This window comes from Polypterus senegalus, unplaced genomic scaffold, assembly GCF_016835505.1.
Source record: "Polypterus senegalus isolate Bchr_013 unplaced genomic scaffold, ASM1683550v1 scaffold_2322, whole genome shotgun sequence".
NCBI classification, from domain to species: domain Eukaryota; kingdom Metazoa; phylum Chordata; class Cladistia; order Polypteriformes; family Polypteridae; genus Polypterus; species Polypterus senegalus.
In genome coordinates, this window is record NW_024385622.1 from 1 (window position 1) to 13,019 (window position 13,019).

Here is a 13,019-nt window from a genome sequence, read left to right on the forward strand (position 1 = left end):
GGGGGGGTTTTTCCCTTTTAAAGCTTGAAAACTGAATAGAAAGTTTGTTGAATGTTAAATAAATGTTTTTCTCTAAAACTCAATTAGTTTTAATTTAAATGTAAAATCATGGGATGAATGAAAACCCTAAGGAAAGTATTGGAAACAAACGTTAAACAAGTAACCAGTGTTGATAATATTGCTGCTGGCCGTACGGGATCGAACCCGGCCCTGGCGCTATTAGCACCACGCTCCAACCAACTGAGCTAACCGGCAAAACTGCCCCAACAAACCTCTTGTTAAAAAATCTGTCCTTTCCCTGCTTTAAATTCGATTATCTATCTATCTATCATCTATCTATCTATCATCTATCTTCTATCTATCATCTATCTTTCTATCATTCCGAGTTCATCATGTGGTTTTCCTTGTCCATGAACCCGAGGATACCTTCTTGCAGCATATAGAAGCGTGACAAAATGAAAATCAATTTATTCTAAGCAATCCATTTCCTTAATCATTGTTTGATAATTCTCTCCTTCATTTCTTTTCATATCACAGTGAAGAGACGGAAAGGCTCGTTCTTTTTTCAAAACGTTCATGTTCCACACAGACAATGGCTAAGCGTTACTTTCAAGACTGGATTAAATCTAAAGTCTCAATATATAAATACTTACTGCAGTAATTCATGAACAATTATTGGTCTTTATATACCAGTGCATATGTATACATAGTTGATTTTTTTATGATTTGTTTTTTTATAATTAATGAGCATTTCTATTATTTTTTTTAAAAGGGTCACTCTAAAATTAAACAATGATTATACAATTCAATGTTTATTATACTGTATTTATACATTATTATATCTGTCTTTATAATGTTCAAAATATTTAGTAAATGTAATAAATTGAACAAGAATGTTTAAAAAATCATTCAGAACATGTGTAGGTGAACGTAAATATATCTGACCAACCGACACTTTTGAGTAACATTTTTAGATTCCAAAAGCAACGCCAATCGCGAAAGCCGGGCCACAGAAATGGGTGTACCACGTGCCTCTGTCAGATTTATATGGAAGTGAATTAATCTGGCTTCGCCTGCCTGCTCACTAGTGCTGCGGATGAGTCACAGACGTTGCATTTTTAAAAGAAACATTTGCGCGTTTGCAACAGAAGTTAACCATCCTCCTGCTCCTGAGAGATTGTAGCGATCCATCGATAATCTGCGCTATTGTCAACTTCACGCAGTAATGTGGACGGATGAGGCAATCCCGTCCTATTTGTGGCCTGTTGAGTGTCAGCTTACCCTACAGTTACAGCTGAGAGGTATGAAATTAAAGCGGCTCGTGGATACACTTCCATGTTAACTGCCCACGAGAGAACTGTGACCTTGAACTTATTTTACCACATGGTTTCTTTCCTAAGACTGACTGATATATATTTTGTTTTCTTCCCTTCCAGGAAAGTTAAATGGGGCAATGGATTTTATATTTATTCATTTGTTTATTTCCTTCTCTCTCTCTCTCTCCCTCTCTCTCTCTCTCCCTCTCTCTCTCTCTCTCTGTGTTTTTGAAACTTTGACATGTACAGTTTGCTTAGAATGAAAGGGTAAAACGTGAATATAATTCTATCTTTTAAAATAGATTGTAAAGAGAGAATATCGCTATCTTGCACAGATTACTTTGCTATAAATTGATCACAGACTGAGGGCTGCACTTGAGTGTTCTGGATGGACTGTCATTTTTGTCTACTCTGGGTGAATGATGGAGCGATATTCATTTCAATTAAAGTTGCCGAGGCAAAACTGAATAGAAAGTTTGTTGAATGTTAAATAAATGTTTTTTCTCTAAAACTCAATTAGTTTTAATTTAAATGTAAAATCATGCAGGATGAATGAAAAAACCCTAAGGTAAGTATGCGATGGAAACAAACCTTAAACAAGTAACCAGTGTTGATAATATTGCTGCTGGCCCGTACGGGGATCGAACCCGCGACCTTGGCGTTATTAGCACCACGCTCTAACCAACTGAGCTAACCGGCCAATCTGCCCCATCAAACCTCTTGTTAAAAAATCTGTCCTTTCACTGCTTTAAATTTGCGATCGATCTATCTATCTATCTATCTATCTATCTATCTATCTATCTATCTATCTATCAATCTTTCTATCATTTCCGAGTTCATCATGTGGTTTTCCTTGTCCATGAATCCGAGGATACCTTCTGTGCAGCATATAGAAGAAGCGTGACGAAAATGAAAATCAATTTATTCTAAGCAATCCACTCTTTAATCATTGTTTGATAATTTCTCTCCTTCATTTCTTTTCATATCACAGTGAAGAGACGGAAAGGCTCGTTCTTTTTGTTTTTTTTTTTTTGGCAAAACGTTCATGTCTCCACACAGACAATGGCTAAGCGTTACGTTCAAGACTGGATCAAATCTAAAGTCTCAATTTTCACACATTTCTGTACTTTGAGCAGTTGTTTCCTGCACTCTCTGCATTCATTTATTGAAACCTGGGATATCAGACAAATGAAAAGTTCAGAATGAGCACGATGTGGACATTTTGTTACTTGCTAGACTCTTGCAGCGTGTAGGCCTATTTAAGTTTGGATAGAGCTTTGACGAATACGATCGCTAGACTTATCTTGCGAATTTTCAGATTAAGAAGTCATTTCCTTCAAAGGAAAAGGACTAAACCGCCCAACGTGGGGCTCGAACCCACGACCCTGAGATTAAGAGTCTCATGCTCTACCGACTGAGCTAGCCGGGCCACAGAAATGGGTGTACCACGTGCCTCTGTCAGATTTATATGGAAGTGAATTAATCTGGCTTCGCCTGCCTGCTCACTAGTGCTGCGGATGAGTCACAGACGTTGCATTTTTAAAAGAAACATTTGCGCGTTTGCAACAGAAGTTAACCATCCTCCTGCTCCTGAGAGATTGTAGCGATCCATCGATAATCTGCGCTATTGTCAACTTCACGCAGTAATGTGGACGGATGAGGCAATCCGTCCTATTTGTGGCCTGTTGAGTGTCAGCTTACCCTACAGTTACAGCTGAGAGGTATGAAATTAAAGCGGCTCGTGGATACACTTCCATGTTAACTGCCCACGAGAGAACTGTGACCTTGAACTTATTTTACCACATGGTTTCTTTCCTAAGACTGACTGATATATATTTTGTTTTCTTCCCTTCCAGGAAAGTTAAATGGGGCAATGGATTTTATATTTATTCATTTGTTTATTTCCTTCTCTCTCTCTCTCTCCCTCTCTCTCTCTCTCTCTCTCTCTCTCTCTGTGTCTATCTCTCTGTGTGTTTTTGAAACTTTGACATGTACAGTTTGCTTAGAATGAAAGGGTAAAACGTGAATATAATTCTATCTTTTAAAATAGATTGTAAAGAGAGAATATCGCTATCTTGCACAGATTACTTTGCTATAAATTGATCACAGACTGAGGGCTGCACTTGAGTGTTCTGGATGGACTGTCATTTTTGTCTACTCTGGGTGAATGATGGAGCGATATTCATTTCAATTAAAGTTGCCGAGGCAAAACTGAATAGAAAGTTTGTTGAATGTTAAATAAATGTTTTTTCTCTAAAACTCAATTAGTTTTAATTTAAATGTAAAATCATGCAGGATGAATGAAAAAACCCTAAGGTAAGTATGCGATGGAAACAAACCTTAAACAAGTAACCAGTGTTGATAATATTGCTGCTGGCCCGTACGGGGATCGAACCGCGACCTTGGCGTTATTAGCACCACGCTCTAACCAACTGAGCTAACCGCCAATCTGCCCCATCAAACCTCTTGTTAAAAAATCTGTCCTTTCACTGCTTTAAATTTGCGATCGATCTATCTATCTATCTATCTATCTATCTATCTATCTATCTATCAATCTTTCTATCATTTCCGAGTTCATCATGTGGTTTTCCTTGTCCATGAATCCGAGGATACCTTCTGTGCAGCATATAGAAGAAGCGTGACGAAAATGAAAATCAATTTATTCTAAGCAATCCACTCTTTAATCATTGTTTGATAATTTCTCTCCTTCATTTCTTTTCATATCACAGTGAAGAGACGGAAAGGCTCGTTCTTTTGTTTTTTTTTGGCAAAACGTTCATGTCTCCACACAGACAATGGCTAAGCGTTACGTTCAAGACTGGATCAAATCTAAAGTCTCAATTTTCACACATTTCTGTACTTTGAGCAGTTGTTTCCTGCACTCTCTGCATTCATTTATTGAAACCTGGGATATCAGACAAATGAAAAGTTCAGAATGAGCACGATGTGGACATTTTGTTACTTGCTAGACTCTTGCAGCGTGTAGGCCTATTTAAGTTTGGATAGAGCTTTGACGAATACGATCGCTAGACTTATCTTGCGAATTTTCAGATTAAGAAGTCATTTCCTTCAAAGGAAAAGGACTAAACCGCCCAACGTGGGGCTCGAACCCACGACCCTGAGATTAAGAGTCTCATGCTCTACCGACTGAGCTAGCCGGGCCACAGAAATGGGTGTACCACGTGCCTCTGTCAGATTTATATGGAAGTGAATTAATCTGGCTTCGCCTGCCTGCTCACTAGTGCTGCGGATGAGTCACAGACGTTGCATTTTTAAAAGAAACATTTGCGCGTTTGCAACAGAAGTTAACCATCCTCCTGCTCCTGAGAGATTGTAGCGATCCATCGATAATCTGCGCTATTGTCAACTTCACGCAGTAATGTGGACGGATGAGGCAATCCGTCCTATTTGTGGCCTGTTGAGTGTCAGCTTACCCTACAGTTACAGCTGAGAGGTATGAAATTAAAGCGGCTCGTGGATACACTTCCATGTTAACTGCCCACGAGAGAACTGTGACCTTGAACTTATTTTACCACATGGTTTCTTTCCTAAGACTGACTGATATATATTTTGTTTTCTTCCCTTCCAGGAAAGTTAAATGGGGCAATGGATTTTATATTTATTCATTTGTTTATTTCCTTCTCTCTCTCTCTCTCTCTCTCTCTCTCTCTCTCTCTCTCTCTGTGTCTATCTCTCTGTGTGTTTTTGAAACTTTGACATGTACAGTTTGCTTAGAATGAAAGGGTAAAACGTGAATATAATTCTATCTTTTAAAATAGATTGTAAAGAGAGAATATCGCTATCTTGCACAGATTACTTTGCTATAAATTGATCACAGACTGAGGGCTGCACTTGAGTGTTCTGGATGGACTGTCATTTTTGTCTACTCTGGGTGAATGATGGAGCGATATTCATTTCAATTAAAGTTGCCGAGGCAAAACTGAATAGAAAGTTTGTTGAATGTTAAATAAATGTTTTTTCTCTAAAACTCAATTAGTTTTAATTTAAATGTAAAATCATGCAGGATGAATGAAAAAACCCTAAGGTAAGTATGCGATGGAAACAAACCTTAAACAAGTAACCAGTGTTGATAATATTGCTGCTGGCCCGTATGGGGATCGAACCCGCGACCTTGGCGTTATTAGCACCACGCTCTAACCAACTGAGCTAACCGGCCAATCTGCCCCATCAAACCTCTTGTTAAAAAATCTGTCCTTTCACTGCTTTAAATTTGCGATCGATCTATCTATCTATCTATCTATCTATCTATCTATCTATCTATCTATCTATCTATCTATCTATCAATCTTTCTATCATTTCCGAGTTCATCATGTGGTTTTCCTTGTCCATGAATCCGAGGATACCTTCTGTGCAGCATATAGAAGAAGCGTGACGAAAATGAAAATCAATTTATTCTAAGCAATCCACTCTTTAATCATTGTTTGATAATTTCTCTCCTTCATTTCTTTTCATATCACAGTGAAGAGACGGAAAGGCTCGTTCTTTTTTTTTTTTGGCAAAACGTTCATGTCTCCACACAGACAATGGCTAAGCGTTACGTTCAAGACTGGATCAAATCTAAAGTCTCAATTTTCACACATTTCTGTACTTTGAGCAGTTGTTTCCTGCACTCTCTGCATTCATTTATTGAAACCTGGGATATCAGACAAATGAAAAGTTCAGAATGAGCACGATGTGGACATTTTGTTACTTGCTAGACTCTTGCAGCGTGTAGGCCTATTTAAGTTTGGATAGAGCTTTGACGAATACGATCGCTAGACTTATCTTGCGAATTTTCAGATTAAGAAGTCATTTCCTTCAAAGGAAAAGGACTAAACCGCCCAACGTGGGGCTCGAACCCACGACCCTGAGATTAAGAGTCTCATGCTCTACCGACTGAGCTAGCCGGGCCACAGAAATGGGTGTACCACGTGCCTCTGTCAGATTTATATGGAAGTGAATTAATCTGGCTTCGCCTGCCTGCTCACTAGTGCTGCGGATGAGTCACAGACGTTGCATTTTTAAAAGAAACATTTGCGCGTTTGCAACAGAAGTTAACCATCCTCCTGCTCCTGAGAGATTGTAGCGATCCATCGATAATCTGCGCTATTGTCAACTTCACGCAGTAATGTGGACGGATGAGGCAATCCGTCCTATTTGTGGCCTGTTGAGTGTCAGCTTACCCTACAGTTACAGCTGAGAGGTATGAAATTAAAGCGGCTCGTGGATACACTTCCATGTTAACTGCCCACGAGAGAACTGTGACCTTGAACTTATTTTACCACATGGTTTCTTTCCTAAGACTGACTGATATATATTTTGTTTTCTTCCCTTCCAGGAAAGTTAAATGGGGCAATGGATTTTATATTTATTCATTTGTTTATTTCTTCTCTCTCTCTCTCTCTCTCTCTCTCTCTCTCTCTCTCTCTGTGTCTCTCTCTGTGTGTTTTGAAACTTTGACATGTACAGTTTGCTTAGAATGAAAGGGTAAAACGTGAATATAATTCTATCTTTTAAAATAGATTGTAAAGAGAGAATATCGCTATCTTGCACAGATTACTTTGCTATAAATTGATCACAGACTGAGGGCTGCACTTGAGTGTTCTGGATGGACTGTCATTTTTGTCTACTCTGGGTGAATGATGGAGCGATATTCATTTCAATTAAAGTTGCCGAGGCAAAACTGAATAGAAAGTTTGTTGAATGTTAAATAAATGTTTTTCTCTAAAACTCAATTAGTTTTAATTTAAATGTAAAATCATGCAGGATGAATGAAAAAACCCTAAGGTAAGTATGCGATGGAAACAAACCTTAAACAAGTAACCAGTGTTGATAATATTGCTGCTGGCCCGTACGGGATCGAACCGCGACCTTGGCGTTATTAGCACCACGCTCTAACCAACTGAGCTAACCGGCCAATCTGCCCCATCAAACCTCTTGTTAAAAAATCTGTCCTTTCACTGCTTTAAATTTGCGATCGATCTATCTATCTATCTATCTATCTATCTATCTATCTATCTATCAATCTTTCTATCATTTCCGAGTTCATCATGTGGTTTTCCTTGTCCATGAATCCGAGGATACCTTCTGTGCAGCATATAGAAGAAGCGTGACGAAAATGAAAATCAATTTATTCTAAGCAATCCACTCTTTAATCATTGTTTGATAATTTCTCTCCTTCATTTCTTTTCATATCACAGTGAAGAGACGGAAAGGCTCGTTCTTTTTGTTTTTTTTTTTTTGGCAAAACGTTCATGTCTCCACACAGACAATGGCTAAGCGTTACGTTCAAGACTGGATCAAATCTAAAGTCTCAATTTTCACACATTTCTGTACTTTGAGCAGTTGTTTCCTGCACTCTCTGCATTCATTTATTGAAACCTGGGATATCAGACAAATGAAAAGTTCAGAATGAGCACGATGTGGACATTTTGTTACTTGCTAGACTCTTGCAGCGTGTAGGCCTATTTAAGTTTGGATAGAGCTTTGACGAATACGATCGCTAGACTTATCTTGCGAATTTTCAGATTAAGAAGTCATTTCCTTCAAAGGAAAAGGACTAAACCGCCCAACGTGGGGCTCGAACCCACGACCCTGAGATTAAGAGTCTCATGCTCTACCGACTGAGCTAGCCGGGCCACAGAAATGGGTGTACCACGTGCCTCTGTCAGATTTATATGGAAGTGAATTAATCTGGCTTCGCCTGCCTGCTCACTAGTGCTGCGGATGAGTCACAGACGTTGCATTTTTAAAAGAAACATTTGCGCGTTTGCAACAGAAGTTAACCATCCTCCTGCTCCTGAGAGATTGTAGCGATCCATCGATAATCTGCGCTATTGTCAACTTCACGCAGTAATGTGGACGGATGAGGCAATCCGTCCTATTTGTGGCCTGTTGAGTGTCAGCTTACCCTACAGTTACAGCTGAGAGGTATGAAATTAAAGCGGCTCGTGGATACACTTCCATGTTAACTGCCCACGAGAGAACTGTGACCTTGAACTTATTTTACCACATGGTTTCTTTCCTAAGACTGACTGATATATATTTTGTTTTCTTCCCTTCCAGGAAAGTTAAATGGGGCAATGGATTTTATATTTATTCATTTGTTTATTTCCTTCTCTCTCTCTCTCTCCCTCTCTCTCTCTCTCTCTCTCTCTCTCTGTGTCTATCTCTCTGTGTGTTTTTGAAACTTTGACATGTACAGTTTGCTTAGAATGAAAGGGTAAAACGTGAATATAATTCTATCTTTTAAAATAGATTGTAAAGAGAGAATATCGCTATCTTGCACAGATTACTTTGCTATAAATTGATCACAGACTGAGGGCTGCACTTGAGTGTTCTGGATGGACTGTCATTTTTGTCTACTCTGGGTGAATGATGGAGCGATATTCATTTCAATTAAAGTTGCCGAGGCAAAACTGAATAGAAAGTTTGTTGAATGTTAAATAAATGTTTTTTCTCTAAAACTCAATTAGTTTTAATTTAAATGTAAAATCATGCAGGATGAATGAAAAAACCCTAAGGTAAGTATGCGATGGAAACAAACCTTAAACAAGTAACCAGTGTTGATAATATTGCTGCTGGCCCGTGCACGGGATCGAACCGCGACCTTGGCGTTATTAGCACCACGCTCTAACCAACTGAGCTAACCGGCCAATCTGCCCCATCAAACCTCTTGTTAAAAATCTGTCCTTTCACTGCTTTAAATTTGCGATCGATCATCTATCTATCTATCTATCTATCTATCTATCTATCTATCTATCTATCTATCAATCTTTCTATCATTTCCGAGTTCATCATGTGGTTTTCCTTGTCCATGAATCCGAGGATACCTTCTGTGCAGCATATAGAAGAAGCGTGACGAAAATGAAAATCAATTTATTCTAAGCAATCCACTCTTTAATCATTGTTTGATAATTTCTCTCCTTCATTTCTTTTCATATCACAGTGAAGAGACGGAAAGGCTCGTTCTTTTGTTTTTTTTTTGGCAAAACGTTCATGTCTCCACACAGACAATGGCTAAGCGTTACGTTCAAGACTGGATCAAATCTAAAGTCTCAATTTTCACACATTTCTGTACTTTGAGCAGTTGTTTCCTGCACTCTCTGCATTCATTTATTGAAACCTGGGATATCAGACAAATGAAAAGTTCAGAATGAGCACGATGTGGACATTTTGTTACTTGCTAGACTCTTGCAGCGTGTAGGCCTATTTAAGTTTGGATAGAGCTTTGACGAATACGATCGCTAGACTTATCTTGCGAATTTTCAGATTAAGAAGTCATTTCCTTCAAAGGAAAAGGACTAAACCGCCCAACGTGGGGCTCGAACCCACGACCCTGAGATTAAGAGTCTCATGCTCTACCGACTGAGCTAGCCGGGCCACAGAAATGGGTGTACCACGTGCCTCTGTCAGATTTATATGGAAGTGAATTAATTGGGCTTCGCCTGCCTGCTCACTAGTGCTGCGGATGAGTCACAGACGTTGCATTTTTAAAAGAAACATTTGCGCGTTTGCAACAGAAGTTAACCATCCTCCTGCTCCTGAGAGATTGTAGCGATCCATCGATAATCTGCGCTATTGTCAACTTCACGCAGTAATGTGGACGGATGAGGCAATCCCGTCCTATTTGTGGCCTGTTGAGTGTCAGCTTACCCTACAGTTACAGCTGAGAGGTATGAAATTAAAGCGGCTCGTGGATACACTTCCATGTTAACTGCCCACGAGAGAACTGTGACCTTGAACTTATTTTACCACATGGTTTCTTTCCTAAGACTGACTGATATATATTTTGTTTTCTTCCCTTCCAGGAAAGTTAAATGGGGCAATGGATTTTATATTTATTCATTTGTTTATTTCTCTCTCTCTCTCTCTCTCTCTCTCCCTCTCTCTCTCTCTCTCTCTGTGTGTTTTTGAAACTTTGACATGTACAGTTTGCTTAGAATGAAAGGGTAAAACGTGAATATAATTCTATCTTTTAAAATAGATTGTAAAGAGAGAATATCGCTATCTTGCACAGATTACTTTGCTATAAATTGATCACAGACTGAGGGCTGCACTTGAGTGTTCTGGATGGACTGTCATTTTTGTCTACTCTGGGTGAATGATGGAGCGATATTCATTTCAATTAAAGTTGCCGAGGCAAAACTGAATAGAAAGTTTGTTGAATGTTAAATAAATGTTTTTTCTCTAAAACTCAATTAGTTTTAATTTAAATGTAAAATCATGCAGGATGAATGAAAAAACCCTAAGGTAAGTATGCGATGGAAACAAACCTTAAACAAGTAACCAGTGTTGATAATATTGCTGCTGGCCCGTACGGGGATCGAACCCACGACCTTGGCGTTATTAGCACCACGCTCTAACCAACTGAGCTAACCGGCCAATCTGCCCCATCAAACCTCTTGTTAAAAAATCTGTCCTTTCACTGCTTTAAATTTGCGATCTATCTATCTATCTATCTATCTATCTATCTATCTATCTATCATCAATCTTTCTATCATTTCCGAGTTCATCATGTGGTTTTCCTTGTCCATGAATCCGAGGATACCTTCTGTGCAGCATATAGAAGAAGCGTGACGAAAATGAAAATCAATTTATTCTAAGCAATCCACTCTTTAATCATTGTTTGATAATTTCTCTCCTTCATTTCTTTTCATATCACAGTGAAGAGACGGAAAGGCTCGTTCTTTTTTTTTTTTTTTTTGGCAAAACGTTCATGTCTCCACACAGACAATGGCTAAGCGTTACGTTCAAGACTGGATCAAATCTAAAGTCTCAATTTTCACACATTTCTGTACTTTGAGCAGTTGTTTCCTGCACTCTCTGCATTCATTTATTGAAACCTGGGATATCAGACAAATGAAAAGTTCAGAATGAGCACGATGTGGACATTTTGTTACTTGCTAGACTCTTGCAGCGTGTAGGCCTATTTAAGTTTGGATAGAGCTTTGACGAATACGATCGCTAGACTTATCTTGCGAATTTTCAGATTAAGAAGTCATTTCCTTCAAAGGAAAAGGACTAAACCGCCCAACGTGGGGCTCGAACCCACGACCCTGAGATTAAGAGTCTCATGCTCTACCGACTGAGCTAGCCGGGCCACAGAAATGGGTGTACCACGTGCCTCTGTCAGATTTATATGGAAGTGAATTAATCTGGCTTCGCCTGCCTGCTCACTAGTGCTGCGGATGAGTCACAGACGTTGCATTTTTAAAAGAAACATTTGCGCGTTTGCAACAGAAGTTAACCATCCTCCTGCTCCTGAGAGATTGTAGCGATCCATCGATAATCTGCGCTATTGTCAACTTCACGCAGTAATGTGGACGGATGAGGCAATCCCGTCCTATTTGTGGCCTGTTGAGTGTCAGCTTACCCTACAGTTACAGCTGAGAGGTATGAAATTAAAGCGGCTCGTGGATACACTTCCATGTTAACTGCCCACGAGAGAACTGTGACCTTGAACTTATTTTACCACATGGTTTCTTTCCTAAGACTGACTGATATATATTTTGTTTTCTTCCCTTCCAGGAAAGTTAAATGGGGCAATGGATTTTATATTTATTCATTTGTTTATTGCGATCGATCGATCTATCTATCTATCTATCTATCTATCTATCTATCTATCTATCTATCTATCTATCTATCTATCTATCTATCAATCTTTCCATCATTTCCGAGTTCATCATGTGGTTTTCCTTGTCCATGAATCCGAGGATTCCTTCTGTGCAGCATATAGAAGAAGCGTGACGAAAATGAAAATCAATTTATTCTAAGCAATCCACTCTTTAATCATTGTTTGATAATTTCTCTCCTTCATTTCTTTTCATACTACAGTGAAGAGACGGAAAGGCTCGTTCTTTTTTTTTTTTTTTGGCAAAACCTACATGCCTCCACACAGACAATGGCTAAGCCTGACGTTCAAGACTGGATCAATTCTAAAGTCCGAAAGGATGAACAGCTTATTTCTGAAACTAAATAAGGATTTAACAGAATTCTTAGTGATTGGCAAAAATGAATATTGTGAGGGTATTAGAAATTAATTTGGTCCAATAGGTTTAAAAGTCAGGTCATTTTTAAACAATTTAAGGGTAACTAGTGGCTCTGACCAAATTTTAAATTAAATATTAATCAGGTTACTAGGACTGCATTTTTTCACTTATGCAATATAGCTAAAGTTAGTCCTCTTATAACTTTAAGAGATGCTGAAAAATTAGATCAAACTTTCGTTTTCAGTCGAATATAATACTGTAATGCTGTCCTTACTGGACTACCTAAGAAAAACATCATCCGGTTACAGTTATTGCAAAGTGCAGAAGCCTGAATCTTAACTAGAAAATGTAAATCTGAGCATATTTCACCAGTTTTAGTGCTGTTACATTGTTTACCTGTGTCACTTAGAATTGATGTTAAATACTACTAATGGTTTACAAAGTCTTAATTAAAATCACCCTGTTCTACATTTTAGAATGTTTGTCCCCTTACACTCTTCAAATCCAGGTCTGCTTATAATTCCAAGAGCCAACCTGAAAAGAAGTGGTGAGGTGGCTTTTTTCTGTTATGCACCTAAAAATTTGAATAATTACCAATAGAAACTCACCATGCTAAGACTATAGAACTATTTTTAAAAAACTGCTAAAGGCCCATTACTTTAGCTACATTTTACTTGTATCCATATTACACTATATTGGCATTGAATTATCA

General features: G+C 38.6%; 11 non-coding genes across 11 annotated transcripts; all 11 read right to left on the bottom strand.

Moving 5' to 3' along the window:
• Positions 1–1,942: 1,942 nt before the first annotated feature.
• Positions 1,943–2,016, bottom strand: trnai-aau. The gene has a single exon. It is a non-coding gene; the product is annotated as a tRNA-Ile (tRNA).
• Positions 2,017–2,672: 656 nt separating this feature from the next.
• trnak-cuu lies at positions 2,673–2,745 on the bottom strand. The gene has a single exon. It is a non-coding gene; the product is annotated as a tRNA-Lys (tRNA).
• A 1,660-nt stretch (positions 2,746–4,405) lies between these two features.
• On the bottom strand, positions 4,406–4,478 carry trnak-cuu. The gene has a single exon. It is a non-coding gene; the product is annotated as a tRNA-Lys (tRNA).
• A 941-nt stretch (positions 4,479–5,419) lies between these two features.
• trnai-aau lies at positions 5,420–5,493 on the bottom strand. Its single transcript has one exon. It is a non-coding gene; the product is annotated as a tRNA-Ile (tRNA).
• Positions 5,494–6,154: 661 nt separating this feature from the next.
• On the bottom strand, positions 6,155–6,227 carry trnak-cuu. The gene has a single exon. It is a non-coding gene; the product is annotated as a tRNA-Lys (tRNA).
• A 934-nt stretch (positions 6,228–7,161) lies between these two features.
• trnai-aau lies at positions 7,162–7,233 on the bottom strand. Its single transcript has one exon. It is a non-coding gene; the product is annotated as a tRNA-Ile (tRNA).
• Positions 7,234–7,881: 648 nt separating this feature from the next.
• trnak-cuu lies at positions 7,882–7,954 on the bottom strand. Its single transcript has one exon. It is a non-coding gene; the product is annotated as a tRNA-Lys (tRNA).
• A 943-nt stretch (positions 7,955–8,897) lies between these two features.
• Positions 8,898–8,971, bottom strand: trnai-aau. Its single transcript has one exon. It is a non-coding gene; the product is annotated as a tRNA-Ile (tRNA).
• A 654-nt stretch (positions 8,972–9,625) lies between these two features.
• Positions 9,626–9,698, bottom strand: trnak-cuu. The gene has a single exon. It is a non-coding gene; the product is annotated as a tRNA-Lys (tRNA).
• A 928-nt stretch (positions 9,699–10,626) lies between these two features.
• On the bottom strand, positions 10,627–10,700 carry trnai-aau. Its single transcript has one exon. It is a non-coding gene; the product is annotated as a tRNA-Ile (tRNA).
• A 645-nt stretch (positions 10,701–11,345) lies between these two features.
• Positions 11,346–11,418, bottom strand: trnak-cuu. The gene has a single exon. It is a non-coding gene; the product is annotated as a tRNA-Lys (tRNA).
• Between the last annotated feature and the right edge of the window lie 1,601 nt (positions 11,419–13,019).